Source organism: Aquarana catesbeiana, linkage group LG08 (genome assembly GCF_042186555.1).
Source record: "Aquarana catesbeiana isolate 2022-GZ linkage group LG08, ASM4218655v1, whole genome shotgun sequence".
NCBI lineage: Eukaryota > Metazoa > Chordata > Amphibia > Anura > Ranidae > Aquarana > Aquarana catesbeiana.
In genome coordinates this window covers 171,215,514-171,242,639 of record NC_133331.1, presented here as the reverse complement: position 1 = coordinate 171,242,639, position 27,126 = coordinate 171,215,514, and the positions used below count along the sequence as shown (strand labels likewise).

The window sequence follows — 27,126 nt, the reverse complement described above, 5'->3', positions numbered from 1 at the left end:
TGTATACATCTGCATATAAAGAGCCCAAAACGCATCACATATAAACTATTTGCATATAAGCACCGAAGAAGGATTAATACAAGGAATTGCAAAAAATGTGCTTACCCAGGTCTCCTCATATATTACTCAAGACGGGGGTAACCACCAGAGACTAATCAGCCAGTCTCAGAACCTTTCAAAAATAGTTATCACACTAGGATAGTAGCATATGGTTACTAGGAATGGCCTACTTGGGCTATCCTTGTTTTATATGCAAGATCAACAACAAAATCATGTGGGGGTGCAAGAGCTTTAAGGGTGAAAAGAGAGGAGAGAAAATAAAAATAAGTAAGCGCAGGGTGTATAAATTTCCCCAGACCCGCCCGTATTCAAGAGCAGCGGATGCAATTTGGGAAGGCAGCAACAACCTACCTAGTACTGGTGGATAAAGTAGTAAACCCGCTGTCCGTAAGCTTCTAGACAGAGTGGGGCTGTCTCTGGCCAGGAAGCACTGCGTGCATCTGTATATACATCCCGACCGGACGTGCGTCATATCTGAAACCAGAAACGACATCGCCCAGACTGGCCGCAAACTACCGCACATGCGCCCAACCCCCCCCCTCCGGTTGGCATGGGACCCTGCAACGAGAGCAGAAAGGGACCAATTCTCACGGGTAGAACGGACCCCCTATAGCACTGCGGTCGACCATACGGCGCTGGGTGGCTGCACAGGGGAAGGGACAACAAACAGAATGACATGCATAGTAACAAACACACAAAGGTGCAGATCAAAATGTATACACTTAATATTACATATAGGAAAAGCATAATGTCAATTAGTATAGCAGGGACAACACAGATGAATACATCTTTATAGTAATGAATCAATGAGACTACATGGGGTACATTAAAAGAACAAGGCCAAGCAAATGAGACTGACCAAAATATGGGGACATCCAGACGTCTGGATAATCAGCATACTTGTACTTAACTAAACAAATACAGACATACAACAACCCAGCATTACAGATGTAATTATAGAAATGGCTTGTAAGATTGAGTTTCGTTTATTCCTGGAGCATATGTAGCGACAAGGCGCTCGATCCATAGAGTCTCCTTTTGGAGAATTAGTCTATCCCATTCTCCTCCCCTTGGGCATTTGGGGACATCTATCTAATTTGTACGGGTGTGTCTATAAAGTCCATGTTCTTGTATACAATTTTCTGCCCACGATTCGAAATGCCCCGTGTGTTCCCTGTAACTTCCAATGGCACCCCAATTGTGGCGCGATTTTACTGCAATTCAGCGAGCGACAATCGCGGTAAAATCACACAAACAGAATCGCAGGACACCTGCCACCCAAAAGAAGCTTGTGTACTTCCGCCTGTGATTCAGAATGTGGAGATGTGAACAGAACCTAAGGGCTCATGCACACTGGATGTTTTTACAGCTGCTGTTAGGGGCGTTTGATGTGTTCTTTTTGTTTTTTTTTTTTTGCTGAATGAGTGTCCCCATTGAAAGTGGCTCTCTGTGGGGGCACTTGGGAAGAGGAGGAGCCAGGAGCACCGCTGAGTGACCCCAGAAGAGGAAGATCGGGACCGCTCTGTGAAAAACCCTTGCACAGAGGAGGGAAGTATAACATGTTTGTTATTAACCACTTCAGCCCCGGAAGGATTTACCCACTTCCTGACCAGGCCATTTTTTGCAATACAGCATGCAACTGATAATTGCACAGTCATGTGACGTTGTACCCAACAAAACAAAATTGATGTCCTTTTTTTTTTTTACCACAAATAGAGCTTTCTTTTGGTGGGATTTGATCAACTCTGCGGTTGTTTTCCTGCTATAAACAAAAAAAGAGCGACAATTTTGAAAAAAAAAATGATATTTTTCACTTTTTGGTATAATAAATATCCAAAAAAAAATTTCTTCCTCAGTTTAAGCCAATATGTATTTTTCTACATATTTTTGGTAAAAAAAAAATCCCAATTGGCGTATATTGATTGGTTTGCACAAAATGTATCATGTGTACAAAATAGAGGATAGATTTATGGCATTTTTAATATTATTTTTGACACTTTTTGGAACCAGTTACATTTATACAGCGATCAGTGCTATAAAAATGCACTGATTACTATATAAATAACACTGGCAGGGAAGGGGTTAACACCAGGGGTGATCAAAGGGTTAAATGTTCCCTAGGGAAGGTGCTTTCTAACTGTGGGGGGGAGTGTACTGACAGGGGGTAGAGAGTGATCACTAGGAACAGGCAATCTCACTCTACTCCCGACAGAACGGGGATCTGTTTGTTTACACTGGCAGATCCCCGTTCTGGCTCTCTGTGGAGCGCATGCAGGTGGCCGGCGGACATTGAGTGCGCCGGACCCGCTGATTGGCTCCCCCGCTAGCGAACAAGCACGTGCGCATGCCCAAAGTACAATGGCTGCGATTCACGCAGGAGAGCCAACCTACCACAGTATAACTGCGGCGGCTGGTTGGGAAGTAGTTGGGAAAAAAAACAAACAAAGCTTTACAATCACTTAAAGCACTCAAAAATGCTGGAAAAATCGCTGGATAAAAATGCTGGAAATAGCAGTTGCGTTTTAGCAGCATTTAGGAGTATTAGCATTCTATTGGCGTTTTTGCAATAAAAGGGGAAAAAAAGCTCAAAACGCTATTAGTAGCATTTAGGAGTGTTTCTGTTGGAAAAATGCTCCAAGAAACTACAAAAAAAACATTTATTTTCTGCTCTTCTTGAATGCCGAAGCTCAAAAAATGCTAATAGCCTAAAGTAGTGTGCATGGACACATAGGATAACACTATTTATCTTCTAGGCGCAGAAAAAAATGCTAAAAAATGCATGGGAGGGTTTTTTTTTTTTTTTTTTTTTAAAGCCACTCTCAATGAGCAGTTGCAGTAATAAGTTTTGTTCATCTTCTGTAAATAAAAGGTTTAAACTTTATAAATAAAAACTGACCATTAGAAGCATCCCTGCCAGTGTTCCTCTGCACCAACTCATGTCACTGTCATTTTTATCTGGGCAGTTTGGTCTTCAATGTAAAATAAACAAAGACATGTGCAATAATAAAGGGATTCCTATCATGAATGCTAGCATTCCAGTATAGCAGAATATAACTCTTTTGACTATAGTGGTCTTTTATCAGTTCTATGAATCGTGTTCATATAATAGAGATAGCGATGTGTCTTCTCTATATAGTCTTCTCCTCCATGTAGTCTTCTCCATGTAGTCTTCTCCATGTGGTCTCCCCATAGGGCTCCTTGTATGTGGTCTCCCTATAGGGCTCCTTGTATGTGGTCTCCCCACAGGGCTCCTTGTATGTGGTCTCCCTATAGGGCTCCTTGTATGTGGTCTCCCCATAGGGCTCCTTGTATGTGGTCTCCCCATAGGGCTCCTTGTATGTGGTCTCCCTATAGGGCTCCTTGTATGTGGTCTCCCCATAGGGCTCCTTGTATGTGGTCTCCCTATAGGGCTCCTTGTATGTGGTCTCCCCATAGGGCTCCTTGTATGTGGTCTCCCTATAGGGCTCCTTGTAGCTCCTATAGAAGGTCTGAGCCATAACACAAGCATGCCGCTGATGTCTTTGTAGTAGGGTAGGAAGGGGGCGCTTTAAGACTTCCATAGCCGCCTTCTTCTCACCTTTCAGCATCTCCCGATCTTCTGGTTTGGGGAAAAGACTCATTGAGAGCAGTGATGACAATGAGAACCAGGCTGTGATCAATGGGAGGGGGTGACATGCTCAGTGGAAGTCTGCACCTGCCTCTCTCCTTGTCACATCTCATCACTGGGGGGATCTGTGGAGTCATCTAGCATGACATCAGCTGAGGGTAGTTTAACTCGCTGAAATATTCATGACATGGCAATAGGAACTGCTTGGTGGCTTTTAAAGTGATCTGCGGCGTCTAGTCTGTGCAAGGCTGAGCAGAGGAGGAAGATCTGTGCTGGAATTGTTAGGGGAAGGAGCTGACACTCACCTTCTAGGGAAAGAAGTGACAAAGTTGTGTGCTGTCACTTTGCAGAGCCCTCAGCACCTGGAGAGACTCCATCCTGCCAGGAGAAGAGGGACTGTCAATGTATTCTTAGGGGTGGGAGGGAGAAGAGGGGGAGCTTGCAGCAGCATCAGCTGGACTGAGGGGGAATGAAGGATTCCTGTGGCACTCCTGAAGTTGTGCTTTACTCTGGAAGGAATTAATAACAGACAGAGGGGACTATAAAGCAAGAATTTGCACCCTGGAGCATCTATCGGGACCCAGCAAGGCAGATCCGGCTCCAAATTACCAAGCAGCTGCTTCTTTGACACCATAAGGTACAGAGACTTATAATTCTGCTCTAATAACTTCTGTTGTTACATTTTCAGAGCCATTTCATAATCTACCTCTACACACCACATTGTTTCTTGTGCTAACAATTTCACCTTCCTAGGAACCTGCCTTCACCTTTTAATCACATTATTATTATTATATTTGTGCAAACTTAGTCAAAATCCAAGGAAGGTTATGGGCATTTGTAGTTTTGCAGAGAACAATGATCATGCATGCATAGACGATTCTTGTGTCTCCAATAAGGCAATGAAGCCATGTGTTACCAGCACCAGCTGCTGCTGATGAGTTTGTGCATAGGTTATCATGTGATCATTTCAATTAATTATCTAAGAGGTCATTTAACAAGAAAAGCAAGTCACCTTTTAAGTCTGGCTTGTTAACCTGTTCAAATGAAACACTTTGTAAATATTTATACTATTTGCAAAGATTGTTGATGCATTTGTTACATTTTGTTTTGCTTTTATTTTACATGGGATATATATATAATATAATTTTTAAACAACGTAATGTAACCGCAATGTAAAGCCAGCCTTTCTCAAGCCTGGGGTTCCTCCAGAGGTTTCTAGGGGTTTCTTGAGAAGAGAGCTGTGGCAGATTGACAAAAGCCTAAGAGGGTCCTACAATGTTCATGGTCTGTTCTTCTTCTCTGGCCATCATTAGTGTTTATTTTTATGATTGGGAAATCCCATGCATTATTATTTTATTTAAAACTCTATGCAACCTACAGGTCATGCTAGTGTACCATCAGCTGTGTGTCTAATCATTTTATTTTGGGTTTTCTGAGTCTTGAAAACTATTTCAGGGGTTCCTGGTAAAATGTTTGAGTAAGGCTGGTCTAAGCTTTGCTTTTTGTTGTATAAAAAAATATATATGTTCAATTGACTTTGGTGAATATACTTGTGGAATGTCAGCATATTACACAAATAAAAATGATAGATGTGGAACTGTCATGTAGCTCTCATCAGAGATATAAGGATCATTGCCTATGTTCTAAAGAGCCGTAGGTGTGAAATTCATATGCTGGCTTTATTCCTGTCCAAAAGCTAAACACGCAAAGGCAACTCATTGTCATTCATCTGATGCTATTGGAGCAGTCCCAGTGAATCATAGTGTAGTAATAGGATGCTTTGGATTCGTATAGACATCCCACACATGAACATTTGCCTCTAGAATATGGTATCATTCACATTGCTAATTTAAAAATAATTTTGGTAACCCCTTCATTGTCAGGGACCAGGCTGAGCCTCTACTATGAGCTCAGCAGTCTTGTGACATATCAGACAGTAGTGACATTTGGATGTGACAGTCTTGCTTATAGTTTCAAAGTTTCCTGAGGCTGAATTGCATTTTGTGGGGGCTGAAAGTTGGTGATGCCGTGGCTATCTGAAGCAAAGCCCTTTATCTCTGTGTAATACTGCTACATAGGGTGACAGTTATTGTGTATAATTGTTTAATAGTACATTTAGTAGTATGTTAGATGATAACATATAACATATCATATATTCCTATGCTGTTTATTGATCAGTTTTGTGTCTCTATAGCAAGGCTAATCAATTTATATCGTATTCTTATTGTCTCCGTATTCATCAACACAAATGTCAGATTGTATGGCATCCTCAAAATGGAAATATGTTAATAAGCAGTCTTGCATAACTTGCGTAACTGTTGCTTTTACTGGCTGCTGGGGGCCAAAGCTTTCCCCTTGTCCTTTACTGGATGGATTGTTAGCTAACACTACTTAAAAAAACATGCTAATTCATATATTAAAATGTGTCGTTTTATTATGTAGTCTGTGGAAAGTTTACGCTTACCTGTAATGTGTGTGCAAAAGGAAGAATCCTTTGTTGAACGGTAAAAATAAGCACAATTGTAAAAGAGCTTGTAAAATAACTCTAGCTCTGAGTAACCATGTCCAATATGAGTAAAAACTCATAAACTTAATTCTGCAGTTGACATAGGTGGGATGTTGTAGACGGTGTGATGATTTGCTTCACCAACTGTTCTCCAGCAATGCTACATGTTGATACTTTGCCTCAAGGGATACTTTTGTCTGTTAAATTAAACTCAGAAGAACCGGCTGAGTTTTAAAGTAACAAAAGTAAGATTACAAAAATGAAATAGAATGGGTGAATTCATTTAAAAACATAAAGGCTACTCGGGAAACATTTTCAATATAACTGGAAGGCAGTACAGTCAATTTAAACATTTAGGACTTGAGATAAAAATCCACACAGCCATCTATACTGTGTAACATTTCATTTTGCATAGTGGAGCATAGTAAAATAAAGTTGAGAATTGCTCAAAGCAATGCATGCAGCGTGCAGAAATAAGGAACAATTTTTGATTGATAGAATGTAAATAACAGGTTATGTTTACATTTTATTTATTTTCTTAACATCTGAATAATGGATATTCCACTTAATATGCTTTCTCACACTCTCCTACTTTTTGACACACTTAGTATGTATACATATTTGTTTCATTTTAGCCTTGCCATTAGTTCTCCTTTTCATAATTGGGCTATATATCTGAGTAATGGATGCCCTTCTTATGAGAGATGTTCACCTTTATTGTCCATGTATATGTTTCATAAACTTCCTGCATACTTGCATGACCTATCACAATTTCAGCACACTCTCCTAATTTTGACACTATATATATATATATATATATATATATATATATATATATATATATATATACACACACACACACATCTTGGTTTCATTTTACCCTCACCATTAGTTATCCTTTTTATAGTTAATGTTCACTTTATTGTCCCCGTATATGTTTCATAAACTGCCTGTACTTGCATGACATATCACATTCTCAACACACACCCCTACTAGTTTTTGACACACCTAGTATGTATACATATTTGTTTCATTTTAGCCTCACCATTAGTTATAATTTTCATAGTTGGGCTATACATCTGAGTAATGAATGCTCTTCTTATTATGAGATATGTTCACCTTATTCTCCTCATATATGTATCATAAACTGCCTGTATACTAGCATTACATATCACAATTTCACAACACTCTCCTCCTAGTTTTTCACACACTTAGTATGTATACATATTGGTTTCATTTTAGCCTTGCCATTGGTTATCCTTTTCAAAGTTGGGCTATACATCTACCCTGGGACTTTATCAATCTTTTACTTTTTTCCCAGCCCCTAAATTATGTCTTTATCTACAGCAGTGATCCAGATGTTTCTCCAAATGTGAAATGGGTATGTGCAAATAAAAAAGGTGTTTGTTACATCTTGTGGCTTTGTGAGGAACAATTAGCGGTTAGAGATTCACAGCTGTCAGTCACAATCTGCAGGTATCTACTAACCTCTTCATTCCCAGTTAACAAAGGAACATTTTTCTGTCTTTGTTGCTTTCAGGAGTTTGTTGTATTGGTTTCCACTTTTTTTTCACCTTTTACAGACTATCAATCTAGTATAGTAGGGTTGTAATGCAAAGGTCAGAGACTGCTGACCTTCTTAGGTGCTTATAGTCTTTTAAAATAGTGTCCCATAGTTGTCTTCCTTGAGGACAAAATAACTTGGAAGCTTGAGCAGAGCAAATGTATAGGAAGCTGAACCAAGAACCATTTGACCTAAAGGCACACATAGACAGAGGTTGATTGTTATATATCAAAAAAGAGCTGCGTTATAAACAGTGATAATCAAGAATACATAAATCAAAGAATCAAAACAAATAAAATATGGTATTACAGTAACAACATAAATGCCATATAATCAATTGAGCAACACCTGTGTATGACAAAATCCAAGTGCAAATACACTAATATAGTGAAGAAGTTTTCAAATAAAAAGTTCATGAAAATTTGAGACAATCCTCTGGATGTTCCCTACTCATCTGAACACTTAATTACCATTCAAGTCTCCAAATTGTGACACCACCATCTTAGTAAAGATGCAGGCTTACAGATTTAGTTAACCCTCTAATCAAAGAGCGGTCAGATGAGCATATGGCCAAACACTCTGGCTGGGGTATTCACAAGACTCTCCCATAAAATCCACTCAGAGGTAAGGATATTGGCTGTACTTCTCATCACAATGGCATCCAAGTGAGGCCACAATCAACATGAAAGGAGAAGCTCCACATAGTGTAAAACCTTTCTAATTATTTTATTAAAATAATAGGTTGCACTTACTGTACATTTCAAAAGTAGCATAAATTGCATAGTAAAATTGCCAGCCGGCTAATAACATAGAAGCATACCGCACTTCCTGGAACAGGTGCAGGACGCTTCTATGTTATTGGCCAGCAATTTTTCTATGCGATTTATGCTACTTTAAAATGTAAGTGCAACCTATATTTTTAATAAAATACATAGAAAGGTTTTACACTATGCAAAGCTTCTCCTTTCATGTTGATTGCGGCCTCGCTTGGATGCCATTGGGGTAAAAAGTACACCCCATATCCTTACCTCTGAGTGGATTTTATGGGAGAGTCTTGTGAATATCCCGGGCCAGGGTGTTTGGCCATATGCTCATCGGACCTCTCTTTGATTAGAGGGTCCACTAAATTTTGGTAAGCCTGCATCTTTACTAAGGTGGTGGTGTCACAATTTGGAGACTTGAATGGTGATTGCTCCCTACTCTCATCTGAACACTTCTGAAGAGGATTGTCTCAAATGTTCATGAACTTTTTATTTGAAAACTTTTTCACTATATTAGTGTATTTGCACTTGGATTTTGTTATACGCAGGCGTTACTCAATTGATTATATGGCATTTATGTTGTTACTGTAACACCATATTTAATTTTGATTTTGATTTATGTATTTTTGATTATCACTGTTTATAGCATGGCTCTTTTTTGACATATGAGGCTCTGGTCTGTGGAAAATATCTCATAGCAGAGCCGCTGCTTCTCACTATTGTTTGTACTATTTATCATTTTTCACTGTGATTTGTTATTATTTTCCAAGTGCATCTTTTGAGTTAGTACAGTACAAGATTGATTGTTGCTGATTTCAACCATGTTGGATAAGGACCACTGTGATTTTGGGTGGCAGTACTGTGATGATTATTGTCTTTGAGGTGTTCTCGGCATATGAGCATACTTGTATAGACAATAATTGTGAAATGGTCATTTTTTAATATTCATGGACAGCTTAAAAGATGACAGCTAGTACTTGCCTAGGATGAAATGCTGGAGTTGTAATATAGGCCAGAAACTGCTCATTCAAGTACCACTAGGGGGTTAATTCAGTAGTCTTCAAGTTTGTTTTGTTTTTATTGTAAATCTAGTTTTTTCATTGCTATGTAAAAGTGCTCTAGGTACAGGTATCATTGAACTACAGTTATGCCGGACAAGCAAGCCGACATTTTTTTGGGTCCAGCATTTATCAATGACAATTGTGTGTTAGGCTTAATGTACATGGGACGTTTTACAACCTCTCCTGAACTATTTAGCTTGACAGATAGTAACCGACATATAAATATGTCAGTTTAGCCGCGTTTACATGCCGCACTTAGCCACGTTTGCGTTTAGAAGCTTTTTTTTTTTTTTTTTTTTCAAATAGTCGAAAATTAAAACCGCCTGTAAATGAAAACGTGGCTAAACATGAGTTACCTCGTTTACATGCATTTACAAGCTGTTACAAGCGTTTGGAGTTTCAAATGCTTCTGAACATCCGTCCTGAACGCATTTTTTTGTTTTCCAAAAAATGCTTCTAAACTCAACTGCCTAGAAATGACTATAAACGACCCTGTGCAAATGTACTGAAAAGATAACATAGAGGAGAGTTCAGGGGCAGCTGAAAAAATTGCCCACCTGCTCTTAAATGTCCGTTTACCAGCCGCAGTGTACATGAAGCCTTAGGGTTAAGCATCAAGGTCAAAAACCATTACAGAGTTTAACCACTTCAGCCCCGGAAAGATTTACCCCCTTCCTGACCAGAGCACTTTTTGGGATACGGCACTGCGTTACTTTAACTGACAATTAACGTCCTTTTTTCCCCACAAAAAGAGCTTTCTTTTGGTGGTATTTGATCACCTCTGCGGTTTTTATTTTTTGCGCTATAAACAAAAAAAGAGCAACAATTTTGAAAAAAAAAGCAATATATTTTACATTTTGCTATAATAAATATCCCCCAAAAATATATAAAAAAACCAAATTTCTTTCTCAGTTTAGGCCAATATGTATTCTTTCACATATTTTTGGTAAAAAAAAAAATCGCAATAAGCGTATATTGATTGGTTTGCGCTAAAGTTATAGAGTCTACAAAATAGGGCATAAATTTATGGCATTTTTATTATTAATTTTTTTTTATTAATAATGGCGGCGATCTGCGATTTTTAATCATGACTGCGACATTATGGCAGACACATCGGACACTTTTGACACTATTTCGGCACTATTGGCATTTATACAGCGATCAGTGCTATAAAAATGCACTGATTACTGTCTAAATGACACTGGCAGGGGTTAAACACTAGGGGGCGATTTAAGGGGTTAAGTGTGTCCTAGGGAGTGATTCTAACTGTAGGGGGGATTGTCTCACTAGAACATGACAGAGATCACTGCTCCCGATGACAGGGAGCAGTAGATCTCTGTCATGTTGCTAGGCAGAACAGGGAAATGCCTTGTTTACATAGGCATCTCCCCGTTCTGCTGCTTCGTGACACAATCGCGGACCCACGGCGGACATCGAGTCCGCTGGGAGCCACGGGCACGCTCACGGAATACACGGCAGGCATGCGCCCACTATGCCGCGATTTAAAGGGGACGTACCTGTACGCCCATTTGCCCAGCCGTGCCATCATACATCGTCGTGTACTGGTCGGCAAGGGGTTAAAACCTGCAAACTCTGTTTATGTAGGTATTCTATTCTGTAATCACCACATAATAGTCAACAAGTTAAAAACACAAGTATTTTAGAACTATGTAAAAATACCCTATGTACTGGTTTCATGAACCACAGTTAGGCAGGCCATACATTATACAATTTTCTTATTCAATTTCCTTTAGCTTTACCTTCAACTATGTAGTGCACGAGCCTGCCTAATTGCATACAAGAAAGTGTTTAGGTTTGACCTAATTTTATAATGGTAAATCGAAAGGGAAATTGTACAAGCAAAATTGTATAATGTATGGCCAGTCTTATGCTGGCTACACAAGCCAACATTTTACGGGTCCAACATTTATCAATGGCATTTGCATGTCTGGGTTAAGCATCAAGGTCCAACACCATTATAAAATGTAAAACTTGCAAACTCTGTTATGTAAATATCATAATCTGTAATCACCGCGTGATAGTTGATACGCAAGTATTTTAGAACTTTTGTTTTCAGTTGAAGCACATGCTGTTCTTTGACTCCTTAAAGCGGTTGTATACCTATTTTTTTAATTTTTACCTGCAGATAAGCCTATAATAAGGCTTACCTGTAGGTAAAATAATTATATCTCCTAAACCTGTATGGTTTAGGAGATATTCACTTTGCATGCAGCCGCTGATGTCACCGGCGCTGTGAATGTCTGGCTTGCCAGGAAGAAAAATACCACGCATGCGTCATCGCGGCTCTGGCCACTCACAGCGCCGGAGCTGTGAACCCGGAAGACACTCCGAGGGCAAAATGTCAGCTCCCTCGGCGTGGACCGGGATTAGATACCGACACCTCGTTCTAAGTTAAGTATTTCATAATGAGGTAGTATGTGGTGCATACTAGCTCATTATGCCTTTGCCCTACAGGTTTTTTTTTTTTTTTTTTTACATTTTTTTTTCTGTGGGTATACAACCGCTTTAACCTCCCTAGCGGTTTTCCCAAGTGTGGCTCGTGGTTAAATTTCAGTACCATTAGCAGTAACCCCCGAGCCACACTCGGGATTGCATTGGAGGATCCTGGTGCAGGTTACTTAACTTGTCCCCAGGATCCTGCGATGTTCCCCCGTGGTGTCTGCGGACTGTGTCCTCCGCCCGATGCCTCTGTGTGCCGGACTCCGTTCCCTGCAAGCGTTGCAGCGCATGGGGGCGGAGTCCGGCGGCAAATTCAAAAAATAGAAAATTCATAACACATACAGTATACTGTAATCTTACAGATTACATTACTGTATGAAATCATTTCACATCCCTTTTGTCCCCAGTGCGTTGTCCAATGCCCTGCATGCAGTTTTATGTTATATATACTGTTGTTTCTGCCTGGAAACTGGAGATTGTCCATAGCAACCAAAAAGTGTCCCTTTATGTCAAAAGTGGTTGTAGACCAGCTAGAAAACAGCAATAATAAATCAGAACACTTGCAGAATTGAGCGACAGTGAATAGTGGGGAAATTCTTTTTCTTATTATTATATTATTATTTTTTATAATTATTTATAGTTATTTATTATATTATAATTTATGATTTTGTGCTTCAAACTTTATCATACCCGGGATCTCTACTAGACTCTTGTTTGGACAGATTTAAGTGTGTTATTGCTAAGAATTACAGGCCTACAATATAAAACCCCAAATTTCTATGCAAACAATTGTACCACTTTGAGACCCAAAAATCTGACATAATCATACCGCCAGGGAGGTTAAGAGAGATTGCTGATTCTACATTAGACTAACTGACTCTAAACGACTTTTTGATGGGGCCACCATTGTGCAGGAGATATTCACAGGTATGGGTTCTCTAATCTGATAATCCTGATTTGTATGTTGTATGGAAAGACGTACAAGTACAATGCTGTCACTTTTCACTTCATCTACAACCTCTGTGTGAGCTGTAGGTTGCTGCTGAGCAATAAAAGGTTACAAATGTTAGGATTTTAATAGACCTAAGTGCTATTCTTTCAAATGTAATGTTGTTTATTTTAGCTGTGTACTTTATATTATTCGTAGAGAAAATATCTCAAAATTTCCAGGTGCCAAGGTCGGTGGTTAATAGATCTTTAGTCTTTTTTAAAATGTAAATATGTTATTTGTATTCCCCTTCTAAGAATGCGTGTCCTTGTCCCAGTGGTGTAAAAATCTATTATGCCAATCGATGTTCTGAATATTAGAATTTTTTAAACAAACAAAACATGGCCAATTTGCGTTCTCATAAAATGATGCCTCTATTATTGCATTGCGTACAGCTATAGCAGGAAGCTTTAACTTAGCTGTTTTAGCAGTCTAGATTTATTGCCCCCCTGATCTTCAGACTGAAATTAACCCTGTGTGCCTAATTCAGTCGACAGCTCCAATTTGCAGTTGTACAAACAAGTTGAAAAAAACTAGAGATTCAACTCTGCGAATTAGAAAAAACAAAAACAAACAATACCCCTGCAGTGGGGCTCCATTACACTGCATGAGTTAAATAATCATTTGCTCTACGGGGATCAGGAATACGGTGTAATACCTCACTCCTTGCTCCAGCAGGCTACCTACATCTCTGTACAGTTCAATAAAGCTGCTTCTATAAGATTCTCTGGACCATGGTCTCACAATGATGTCATCAAGTACAATGCGAAAGGGGCTCATCAAAAGCCACAGCAAAGGAGAGCACCAGAGCCTGCCGGAGCAAGTACGGCTGTCCATAGATGTTACCATTTTCTGTCCTGCAACCACGGATTGTAGGAAAGAAAATCGCCCGATTTCCCCATCAACACTGACTGTAATGCCCCGTACACACGGTCGGATTTTCCGTTGGAAAATATGTGTTATAGGACCTTGTTGTCGGAAATTCCGACAGTGTGTGGGCTCCATCACACATTTTCCATCGGAATTTCCGACACACAAAGTTTGAGAGCTTGCTATAACATTTTCCGACAACAAAATCCGTTGTCGGAAATTCCGATCGTGTGTACACAAATCCGACGCACAAAGTGCCACGCATGCTCAGAATAAATTAAGAAACGAAAGCTATTGGCTACTGCCCCGTTTATAGTTCCGACGTACGTGTTTTACATCACCGCGTTCAGAACGATCGGATTTTCCGATAACTTTGTGTGACCGTGTGTATGCAAGACAAGTTTGAGCCAACATCTGTCGGAAAAAATCCATGGATTTTGTTGTCAGAATGTCCGATCAATGTGCGACCGTGTGTACAGGGCATAAGAATCCCTCTTGCAGAGCTATTGTGTTCTCCTATCGGGTGGGGGGCGGGTGGGGGGCCAGGGCCCGGGGCCCTTCCCCAACCAGGAGAATATAGTGAATTTTTTTTGCTAGCGGCTATAGCCACTGGTAATAATCCCACCTTTAAAATCCAACATGTTGGTTATACCCAAGTCAATCGATCGATCGATGGTTCAAATCTCAGCCTGTCCGTCCTGAACCGGGGAGATTCGAACGGTCTATGGCTGGCTTAAGGTAAGTATTACATTTTATTTCTCATCCCCCAATGTTAATGAGTCTTTAACCCTTGCAGTGTTAATTTCTACAGATCCTGCCAGTACAAGGCGTAAGGTAAGTATTGCGTTTTATTTCTCATCCCATAGCATTAATGAGTTTGTATCCCTCGCAGTGTTCATTTCTACAGTTGGGCTTTAAAGAAGTTTGTATTAGGGTTATAGAGTAGTGTGCAAAACATTAATAATTTTGACATTATACAATGTCAGGATGTTTATTATTGTTATTGCTGTTACAACTACAAATTTTTATCTACAGCACTGGTCCCTAGTAGTGTACTGACTATGCTTCCTGTCTTTGACTTAAAGTGGTTCTAAAGCATTGAGGCGAAAAAACCTTCTGTGCTGCAGTCCCTCCCATTTCCCTACTTGAGCGGCTCCAACTGCTGTCTCTCTCCTCGGACTTATGGATAGCAGCGGGAACCACTGGCTCCCGCTCCTGTCGTTTAAAAACTGAAAAACTGAAACTGACACAGAAGTAGGGGGCGGGCCGAGTCCCACTGTCTGTGGATGCAGCAGCAGGACTCAGGAGCGAGCACGCAGGGGGGCCCAGGGAAGGCGGCTTTCCGTGGGTGGCACCCGCCAAAGAGGAGGGGCCTGGAGTGCTGGCGGGGGACCCCATAAGAAGAGGCTCGGGGCTGCTCGGTGCAAAAGCATTACCTGCACAGAGCAGGTAAGTATGGACATGTTTGTTATTTTCATTGCAAAAAACAAAACAAAAAATGAGAGGTTAATACCGCTTTAAGCATTTTTAATGTTAAAGCGGTAGTAAACCCGCTGGCATCTCACCCTGTCCACGCCGAGGCGAGCTGACATTTCCCCTCGGCGTGCCTTCCGGTTATCGCGGCTCCGGCCCTGTGAGTGGCCGGAGCCGCGATGTCGCCACTCCTGCGAGACTTTTTTTCCCGCCAAAGTCCAGCAGCTGCCGGGCTTTCAGCCGAGAATCCCCCTGCAGTCAGTGGCTCATGCGAGGGGAATATCTCCTAAACCGTATATGTTTAGGAGATATTTTTTTTTACCTACAGGTAAGCCTTATTATAGGCTTACCTGTAGGTAAAAGTTTAAAAAAAGGTATACAACCACTTTAAGTTCACTGAAGCATAAAGTGGGAGATTTACTAGCACTGGTGCACACAGACTCTGTTGCAGCTGTGCATAGTAACCAATCAACTTCTAACTTCAGCTTGTTCAATTAAGCTTTGACAATAAGGCCGGGTTCACACTGGTACAACAAACGCTCCGAGATTGGGAGCTCATGTCGCATGACGTGTGAAAATCAATGTTTCCCTATGGGAGCTGTCTTAACTGGTTCGACATTGAAAATGCTCCCTGCACTACTTTGGTCCGACTTTGATCCAACTTCAGCCCATTGAATATCACTGAAGTTGGATCAAAGTCGGATCGCCTTCTTAACTGACCCGGCTTTGGCATGCGACTTGTGCTCTGAGGATCTTGAAGGGGAACTCCACGCCAAAATAAAAAAAAAATGGCATGGGTTCCCCTCCAAGAGCATACCAGGCCCTTCGGTCTGGTATGGATTTTCAGGGGAACCCCCTCGCCGAAAAAACAGCCTGGGGGTCCCCCCCAAAATCCATGCCAGACCCTTATCCGAGCACACAGCCTGGCCGGTCAGAAAAGGTGGTGGGGACGAGCGAGTGCCCCCCCCCCCGAACCGTACCAGTCCACATGCCCTCAACATGGGGGGTGGGTGCTTTAGAGCAGGGGGGCCCTGTGTGCCCCCCCCCCCACCCAAAGCACGTTGTCCCCATGAGGACAAAAGCCTCTTCCTGGCAACCCTGGCCATTGTCTGGGTCTGCGGGTGGGGGGCCCCCCCAGATCCCGGCCTCCCACCCTAAGTGAATGAGTAATAGGGAGCATTGTACCCCTGCCCATTCACCTAAAAAAAATTTCAAAAATAAAACACAGTAAACAGGTTTTAAAGCAATTTATTAAGGCAGCTCCGTCGTCACCGTTTCCCAAAAGTAGTTCCTGCACTACTTTTGGCGACTTCGGGGGCGATTTCAATAGACATCTCTGCATGAACTCGCACGATTTCCAACCTGCCTTTAGTGTGAACCCAGGCTTAAACCTGGAAGCTGATTGGTTACTATTTCACCACATTCCATGTGCACCAGTTTTAGTAAATCTCCCCCAAAGTGTCACAGTTGACACTACCAGCTGTACAGATCGCTACCAAGGGTTCCCCATTAAAATTTTGCTGGGGGCACATGGCCTTTTTTGTCCCGATCTGGAGATCTCCCTTCACTTCATGCACTGTAAACACAACAGGAAGTAAGAGGAAAGCTCTCCAAATAGAGTAAATCCCTAATAGAAACTGGAACAAATATACCTATTGGGAGAATTCCCTCTTGCTTTTCTGATGACATTTACCTTCATTTTGATTACCGAGGACAAAGGTCACCAGGTTCAGTCTAGAAGGCAAAATCTCCCTTGCAAGGACACAGACAGCAATAAATGCCTGACAGGGGTTCCAATCCCTCCCCACTCTATCCAAAATCACATATTTGGCTCTAGGGTACAAAGTTGCATAGAATTTATTTAAATACCAATGGCCCTAAACAGACCTTTTCATTTCATTTTTACTGTCATCTGTGTTCTTGAATGTATTTGAAATTTGGTAAATTGATATGTCAGATTAACTATCATTCTTTAAAATGTGTTGTGGACTTTTTTGCCATGCTTAGGATGCTTTTTAAATTAACACCATCAACCTGCAAATGTTTCCTCAAATCTTTCGTCATACATTGAATACATTAGGTTCGCATATATCCTTTATTTTGAAGCATCTGCTTCATGGTTAGAATCATCATATATGTATTTTTTCAGATGTGCTTCTTTTTTAGTTAAAATTGTATTGTTTTTGCAGAAGTCTATTTAAATGCAGTGTCCAGGGGTGTACCCACATTCAGCCTACATAAGAGCCAATGCTATTTAACTGCAATTGTTCTTTTTACTCAAGGATTTTTGTCCAATCAAATGTTCAGTTCACCAACATTGACACCACATACATGCTGAATACTTATCTTTTTATACTATACATACCTTGCATATTCAGCTATTGGAAAACCCTCATATAGTATTTTATCTTAACCTAAAATGTTTCCATCTCCTAGCCAGTTAAAAGCTAGTGACATATTATTAAAGAGTAATAACCTGTGTGATAATATTTGTGAATTGGCCACATTACACGTTCGCTTTCTGTACACTTCTGTGTGCCTTAGCACCCATCTAGCTGACACTCTATTAAAAAAAAAAAGTAATTTTGGATTTCTATGCAATGTAATATGCTACGAAATATATGGTATGTTAGATCCTGAAAACTGTCATGCTGATGCTTTTGACCGTCTTTGAAAACGTCCTATGACGAAACGCGTAAGGCGGAGTCACGCTCACATGTCATACCCGGAAGTGCAGGCTGGAACGCAAGGTGGGACGCACGCTCACAGCTCGCTGCTGGTCCCATCCCTGCATACAGCGGTGCCTGTTTTACTATTACCTTACTTTGTGGCTTGTTATTTTGGACTTTTTGGCTTATGTGCAATAAAAAAACTTGACATACTTCACGAAGGAAGCCCCCTTGTGTTTCTCTTTTCTCTGGAGAGTTTAACAGACAAAGGTGGTATACGATGGAGTAGCTTGGACATATTAGAGAACATAACTCTTCCTGGAACAGTTGTAAGGATCGCATAAATCAAAGGAACGGCAGCAGAACTGGAGTGAATATCATCCGCCCTAAGGCACCCACTCTGTCGCTCGGTACCCCTGCAGGGGTGATTATTTCTGGTGAGTGGGGGAGCACTGGGGGGGCGAGCACTTCAAGTCACCCTTTGAATAAAACGCACAGAAGTCACTGGTGTGTGCCCTCAAGGGTGAAATAAACAGTATATACATTGAACCCCGTTTTTCCATCTGGTTAAAAATACTCTTTTACATGAAAAACTTTTTAGAAGTTAATAATCACCTGCTATAAAACACGAGAGACTGGAATTAATCCTTTATGCATGATATCGTTGTATATCCACTGTATCTAATGCTCAGGGAGCGGTTTATTTGGGTTTTATTTTATATTAGCTTGTCACACATAAGGACACTTCACCTTCAGTAGGCGCCATATTGTCCCAATATTTTTGAACTGTGGGATTAATCACAACCCAATTTAATTTTTTGTATAAAATATGGAAGGGGTAACACGGTTATTACACTGACACTTTTATTTATTTATATTTTCTTACCATACAATTTTTTTTCTCTGGCGCAATTTTGTCCCAAAACTTTTGAACATTGGGGTTATTTTTCTATTTAATCATTTGCATCATTTACTTTTTTTTCATTTATTATTTTTTCACTTAGTTACCATACTTTTCACATGGCAGACACAATTTTCTCACTGGGGGGAAATATTTAATTAAGTAGTTTCTAAATCACTGGTGTTTTTTACTATTTTTATTACTTTTTGTTTTTCTCCAAATATATGGTCTTCTTTGTTCTAGACCACATTACGACAGTTGTTGATGGAGCTCTTATACATCGCAGTCATCTGAATTTAGCTTGTAGTTTATGACATCTGTACCCATAACTTATTAACATAGAGGGCAGCGCCTTTTGTATTCCCATATTATTTATCTATTTATGCAATTAGACCCCTAGGGGTACTAATTAGGGATAGGCAGCAGCTCTTACACTGTCCTAAGCGCGGATTTATCTATTTATATGCTGATGCTTTTGGCTTATACTTCATTGCACTGACCATGAACATGTTTATAGAAAATAATTCTGACTTTTCTGCAGCTTTTGTTTGCTGCATGCTTGCCCAGGCAGCTAGAATAGTTTTGAGGAACCAAAAATAGTGGCTAACTTGTTAAAGTGTACTTTAACTTAAATCTAACCCACAAATATAATACCTAAAGATAACCTTAAAGTGTACTGTATGTCATAGCAAAATTTTAAAATTAGTCATTTTAAAAAGCTTGTTTCCTTTAGGTTCCTAAGTGCCATCTCTCATGTCCCTTTCTTTATTAGCCTTCATACGCTGTCTAAGTTTAGAGATAAGGAAATGCAACATATTTGGTCCATGTCTTTTGAATATAGAATACAGATAGATAGGCATTTTGTATTTTTCGGGAGACAAGCAATGGAAGCCTCCATATATCTTTCTTGTGTACTGGTGTACTTTACAGTTGCTGTAAACCTATTAAAAAAAAATCCTGCCTGTACCTGTGTTCCCCTGTGTGTGCTGACCACGGTAATCATGGCTGCTGATCCATGATACCGTGGTCAGTTTACGTGCCTCCATCATACCACAGTCTCTCCCTCTCTCCCTGTCAGCTTAGGAGTATGTGTGTGAGCCACCTCCTCCCTGCCCCTCCCCTCCCGCAGCTATGGCTGTAAAATTACTAATCCCGAATCCTAGAAGCCCCTTTGTTACAGAAAGATATACTGTGCAGCATTTGTGTTTTAAATTATGCAGCAAAATATCTTATTTCAGAGTGCCGCTGTGCACTCACGTGACTTCCCGCCACTATCCTCCTCTCCTCCCGGCTGACGTCAATGGGGAATCTCAGCCCCCCCACTGTAGTCCTCAGATCGGGGAAGCTAATCGCCAGGAGGTAACCTGATCGCACAGTGGCGCTCTGAAATAAGGTATTTTGCTTCATTATTTTTTTTTTAAAAAGACACTGCATAGTATATCTTCCTCTAACAGAGGGGATTCCAGGATTTGTGACTTTACAACCACTTTAGGGGTATAGATGTATTCAGATATTTGGTTTTTAACAGACACCTTGGTATGATCAATGAGCTAAACTGTTATGCCATGTACACACGGGAGGACTTTTCGACCGGACTGGTCCGACGGGACGAATCCGTTAGACAATCCGACCGTGTGGGCTTCATCAGACCTGCAGCGGACTTTTTCGGTCGAAAATCAGACGGACTTTAGATCTGGAACATGCTTCAAATCTTTCCGACGGACTTGAGTCCGGTCTAAAAATCTGCTCGTCTGTATGCTAGTCCGACGGACGAAAACCAACGTTAGGGCAGCTATTGTCTACTGGCTATCAACTTCCTTATTTTAGTCCGGTCGTACGTCATCACATACGAATCCGTCGGACTTTGGTGTGATCGTGTGTGTGCAAGTCCGTTCATTCGAAAGTGCATTAAAAGTCCGTCGAAAGTCCGTTGGAAAGACCGTCGGACCTTTGATGCTGAAAAGTCCGCCTGTGTGTACATGGCATTAGGCCTCATGTACACTGCTGCTGATAAACGGATGTTTAGGAGCAGTTGGATGTTTTTTTCAGCAGCCCCTGAACTCTCCTCTATGTTATCTTATCTGTCCATGTACAATCAGTCATTTAGTGGCATTTTTTTAAAGCAAAAAATTGCATTTAGGACAGAAGTTTATTGGCATTTGAAACTCCAAATGCTTGTAACAGCAAACGCGTCTAAACACGGTAACTCACGTTTTCTTTATAGGCATTTTCAATGGAGATACATTTTTGACCATTTACTATGTAAAAAACGCTTCTAAACGTGGCACAACAGACTTTTTTAACCACGTTGGTTACTAGCTGTCAAGTTCCAGCATTCAGGAGAGGTTTTTAAACATCCGTGTACATGAAGCCTAAAAAGACTTAGTAATAAACATCATTAATTTTTTCATGTGCCTTGTTGAAGATGTGTGTACACTAGGACAGTGATCAGGGCCAGGTAATCTGATGTTCCTTTGGTATCACATTTACAGATGTCTGCTTGTACTTTGTGTTCTTGAGCACTGGGTGTAAACATGTTCTTTAGAAAGACAATAGATCTCTCTTGTTGATATTGGTGCTATGCAACACTTCTGTCAGAGAAGAATACACTTCACACTTTGCAAGTACATCTGAGCTGAGTTCAGCACTAAATGAAGTGTCCATGGGAACTGTACCAAAAAGATATACAACACTTAATATACTGTAGCATACGAAAAGCCTTTGGGATGGGGCTGCTCCCTCCCTAACACGTGTGGAACCCATCTTTGAAATTTTGGATCCCAGTGGATTTACTATAAAAAGATATTTGCAAACATCAATGTTCAGGGGAAGTTCTTATTAGCTTATATGTAGAAGCCGCACTAATAAGCCCAAGAACAGGATTTAGTGCCAAGCAATGCATACACACTCTGTAGGGGTTAATTTACTAAAGGATAAAGCGCTGTTCACCTAGTAAAGTGATTGTTCACTTTGCACAGTGTATGTTAGGAAATAAAGTGATGTTACTTTGAATACTCAATCATGTGTCGGGGAAATTAAAAGGCTGATTTTTTTCTAGCACATGATTGGGTATTTAAAGTGAATGCAGCCCCACAGACTTGATCTTCTGCTTGCATATCTTCTATGGACTATCGTGTATTATGTGCTGTATTTTGTATATATAATATATATCTTATACTATTATATCCTGCATGGACTAGAAATTATTTTAGTATGGAAAAATGTCATATAATTTTACCAGATATGCCTATAAACAATAACAGAATACTATTATATCTGATACCTTTACTTTTTTGGGATGGGTGGTTAAATAACAGTAGAAAACCAATGGCATAAAGCCTTAGGTAATGCCCCAAGCTTGTATCTAGCACAGGATTACCACGGTTTCTCAGGCTTCTGAGAATCCGTCTCAAGCCCAGGAAAGCAGTAAAACAAAAGAATAAGTTGTACCATCTCTAATGATCCTGATGACCTGCCAAAAAAACAAAAACAAACATGTCTGCTACTGGTTATGTCATTGACCAAATGTGGTCAATATTTGGTCAGTGAGATCAACGGGTATATCCTGTCACGTTACTCACATTCACCTGTTGGCTAAAGAAATTTGTGGCAAGTAGCCTGGTAAGTAGACGTATCGGCAGGCATCATTCATTGTGACTAATGTGGATCTGCATCACTGGGCATCGTGATTAATACCGTAATAGATTTACATTATGTGACTTTTTTTTTTAAAGGACTGTCATCTGGGTTTGTGTTTTTTATTTCAAAAAAATACTTTAAGAGGTGTGTGTGTTTACTTTTCAAATTTTTTGGTGAATGAGTAACCAGGGGTACTCTGCACCCCTTACTCATTCACATAGGGGACAGTATCTGGTGGTTATTTATTTGAAAGGGGGCTTCCTGATTTTGGTACGTTTCCCCCTGCAATGCACAAACGCTCAACTAGGGTGGTTGGGAGGAGGCTCTTGTCCTCATCAACATGGAGACAAGGTGCTTAGCCAGGGAAGGTGGCCTGGTATGGTTAACAACGGTAGGAGCGCACGCTTTCTGAGCCCCCTCTGTCCTAGCCAAGCTGCTTGCTCAGATAAGGGTCTGGTATGGATTTTAGAGGGTGCTTTTTTTTTTTTTTTACATGGGTCCATACCAGACTCTCAATTAGTATATAGGTCTGGTATGTATTACTAGGGGAAACCCCATGTAGCTGCTTTGTTTACAAACAGAACAAAGTGGCTAGCAAATCTCATTACCGGCAGACAATTTGAATGGTGTTTTATTTTTCCTTGAAAATTTTATTTTCTGTAGTACATGGTACAGATGTGTTACTTCCTAGGCAGGTTATAACATTCCCTGAGCATATTACTTAAAACAATTGTGCATTTTTAATGTTGCCATTTAAGCCTTGTTAACCACTTCAGCTCCGGGAGATTTTACCCCCTTCATGACCAGACTCATTTTTTACAATTCGCCACTGCGATATTTTAACTGACGATTGCGCAGTCCAAATCTAAATTTATATCTTTTTTTTTTTTACATAAATAGAGCTTTCTTTTGGTGGTATTTGGTCACCGCTGGGTTTTTATTTTTGCGATACAAATGAGAAAGTCTGAAAATGTTGGGAAAAAAAACCATTATTTTTTACTTTCTGCTATAAAACATATCCAATAAAAAATAAATCAAATTTCTTCAAAAATGTATTTCATAAAATGTATTCTGCTACATGTTTTTGATAAAAAAAAATCCCAATAAGTGTATATTGATTGGTTATCGTGAAAGTTATAGTGCCTACAAACGATGGTGTGTGTGTGTGTGTGTGTGTGTGTGTGTGTGTGTGTGTGTGTATATACACACACACACACACACACACACACACACACACTAGACTTTATTTTTATTTTTATTTTTTTTTATACTACTAATGGTGGCGATGAACGACCTAAAATGGGACTGCGATATTGCTTTGGACAATCTGACACTAACTGACGCGCAGGGGTAACGAACTAACTGCCAATGACATCACCTGTGCCATTAATACAGTGATCAGTGCTAAAAAAAAATACACTGTCACTGTACTAATAACACTGTCTGGGAAGAGGTTAACATCTAGGGTGATCAAGCGGTTAAATATGTGCCTAACTATGTATAACGTGTGCTGCCTTTTACTAATGATCTCTCAGTTTCTGTCAGGTTGCTTCCTGTGCATAGAGCTCTGTGTTAAATATCAAAACATTGGCTGTGAATGTTTACAGCAGATCATTAGGTCCCGGCCGTGAATCATTGGCTGGGACTTGCTGACTGTCTCACGCTGTATACAATTAGAGAGAAAGCTGGCCGTATTTTTGATATGATTGATGCTGTAGATATGAAGTTCCAAGTATGGCAGTATTTAAATCCCAACTCCAGGATATTACCAATCCTTACCAATGGCATTAAAAAAAAAAAAAAAAAAAAAAACAATCCAAATGCCTATTTTACTTACCTGAAGACATAGTCACATGATTATCCTTCCCTCTTCTTCTGCTCTTCTTCCTGGGTTCCAGTTATCCACATCACTTCCTGTTTGATGTAGACACCTCGTGTTGGTGGAAGCGACACTTCCAGGTCCTCTCTCATAGATGCCAGAGGCAGGAGAAAACATGGGGTGGTGAGGAGACCTGTGCCCAAGAAGATAAGCAGAGAAAAATGCCTGGTTAGCAGGCCAGGATATTAGTTTTGCTTCTATGCCAGGTGCACACTATGTTTTCCTTTCGTTCAACTCAGCCGGCTGATTGAAAAAAAAAAAAGTAGATTGCAGTACTAACACAAGTGATGTTGGTGCTGCAATCTCCTCCGCTGAGCTATTGTATTCTGACAGGGGGACTGCCCTCCCACCAGAACACATTGAGCAGCTCTTGCAGCCATTGGCTGCTAGCTCTGATCAGATGCTGGTTTTCTAGCATGCCGTTCAGCAGAAGACAGTCATAAGACCGGCTTCTGTCAGACAGGGAGCTATACACACCAGTAGTGGCTGGTGGTATATTTTTTCTCTGGGGAGGGGGCGGCAAACAATGTAGCTTAGGGGGCCAGATGCATGGATTGGGGGGCAGCGCCCCTGCACCCCGTATTGATGGACCGCCACTGGTAGACACAGGCTGAAAGTCGGCCGGATCCCAGGGAACCGCCCGTTCTCGGCCAATTGTTGCCCCAAGTGTACCCAGCTTTAGAGGAATCTAAGAGGAAGAGGTGTTTGGAATTAAGACAGAGAAGTAAGATAATTGACGCACTAAATAAAATGTAGCTTTTCATGCAGTGATATATAAAAATAGCAAGTCTAGGTCTGAAAATGACAAATGATTGATCATCTTTGGGCCTAAAGAGAAGCCGTTTTCTTTTCACAACTTGAAAACCACACTTCCAGGTATATATTTTCACTGTGCTGCTAATTGCATAGCATTCCCCTGCACCCGCAGATAACATTATTTTGACACTATATGCAAACGGCTGAATGCTTCTACAATAATCCTTGTCTATTTATTGTGATCTTATGTTGACCTGTTTTAAGTACATTTTGAAAAATACAATTTGTTACTGGCAGATTATTACATGCAATTGCTGCTGTTTGATTGGAGAAGAATTGGTTTCTATTCACTATAGAATCAGTAATTACACAAGATAGCTATTCTTTTTTCTACGCAGAAAATGTAGTATTGTTAACGTGCCAGTAAACATAAAAAACACAATGAATTACCTTTTTTTTTTTTTTTAACCATTATGAATACATATGTAAACATGGCTTGAGCTTATCAGAACCAAATGTATCTATTTTAATATGAATACAGTGTAACAGCTCTTGCACCTCCCTCACATTCCTCCCTATATTCAGTCCTATAGAGTGTTCATACTTTGATTAATATAAACTCTCCAAGCAGGCTGAACATTGAAGCCTGACCACAGTAGACTTCACAAAGCTACTGGTGTATTTAAATGGCAGTTTGATTAAGCTGTGTGACAGGCATGATGTGTCCGTAGGCAGCTTTTGTTAGTTTTGGACAGGGTGTAGAAAGATAGGAAATGGAAAGAAAGAGGGCGCACCAGCCTAGTGCATTATCCTACATGTATTTATTGCATAATAAAATGATAAAAAAAAATACTCACAAGCTTAAGAATATGAGGTCGCTCATACAAGCCATGTAGCTATACAGTCCTGGAATCAACAGTCTCCAGATCATTGGGGGACAACGCGAGGGGCCCCTGCTGGCTGATGTGTTTCAAAGGATTCTCCAGATGCTCTGAGGAAGAATTAAAACCCTTTGAAACGCATCAGCCAGCAGAGGCCCCCCCATGATATAGAGGCTGTTGATTCCAGGGCTGCATAGCTATGGCTAAGTGGATTTTATGAGCGCCCTCTTTTTTTCCCCATTTTCTAGTGAGTTAAGAACACCTATAGTCCTAGAGGGCAGCAAGGCCTAAAGCAATACCCCCTGTGAAGTGGGCCACCACTGCTATAGGTGACGGGCTCTGGGCCCCCCATTCGGTTGCATTCACACCTGAGCGTAGTGTCTTTGAGCACTTTTTTGGCGTTTTTTTGCACAATTTTATGCATGATTTTAGCATGTTTTAATGTGCGATTTGCGCATTTGTATGCAGCGTTTTTTTTGGGCTTTGGCATTTTTTTTTATTAGCCAATAGAGAAAACTATTATCTGTTACCTAGCAACAAGCGATGCAACAGATATTTCAGCTTTTTTAACTTTTCTAGCTTTTATTTCTTCTTTTATTATTATTATTATTATTCATTTATTATAATGTTTTTTCGTTAGGGTAAGGGGTTCAAGTTCAATTTTAGGTTAGGATTACTATTAGGAGTTGGGGCTAGGTATTTCAGCTTTTTTAACTTTTCTAGCTTTTATTTCTTCTTTTATTATTATTATTATTCATTTATTATAATGTTTTTTCATTAGGGTAAGGGGTCAAGTTCAGTTTAGGTTAGGGTTATTTATTATTATTTTTTTATTTATTTATTGTTATTATTATTATTATATAAATAATAATAAATTAATAAATAAATGTAAAATAAATTACACAAATAAATAAAAAATAAATAAATTAAATACATGAATACTAAGTAACAATAAACTAATTAACCCTTAACTTTAACCCTTACCCTTAAAAAAAAAAAATTAAACACCCTAACCCTAACACAAAATGTATTATTATTCATAATGTATTTT

The 27,126-nt window shown here is 40.1% G+C and overlaps 1 protein-coding gene across 1 annotated transcript in view; it reads left to right on the top strand.

Annotated features, from left to right (window-relative positions):
* The first annotated feature begins 3,610 nt into the window (after positions 1 to 3,610).
* The window catches only part of CDH23 (cadherin related 23), a 1,935,615-nt gene continuing 1,912,099 nt past the window's right edge, over positions 3,611 to 27,126 (top strand). Inside the window, exon 1 of the mRNA XM_073596703.1 lies at positions 3,611 to 4,304. The gene's annotated coding sequence lies outside the window, so the exon portion shown is untranslated. The remainder of the gene's footprint in view (positions 4,305 to 27,126) is intronic.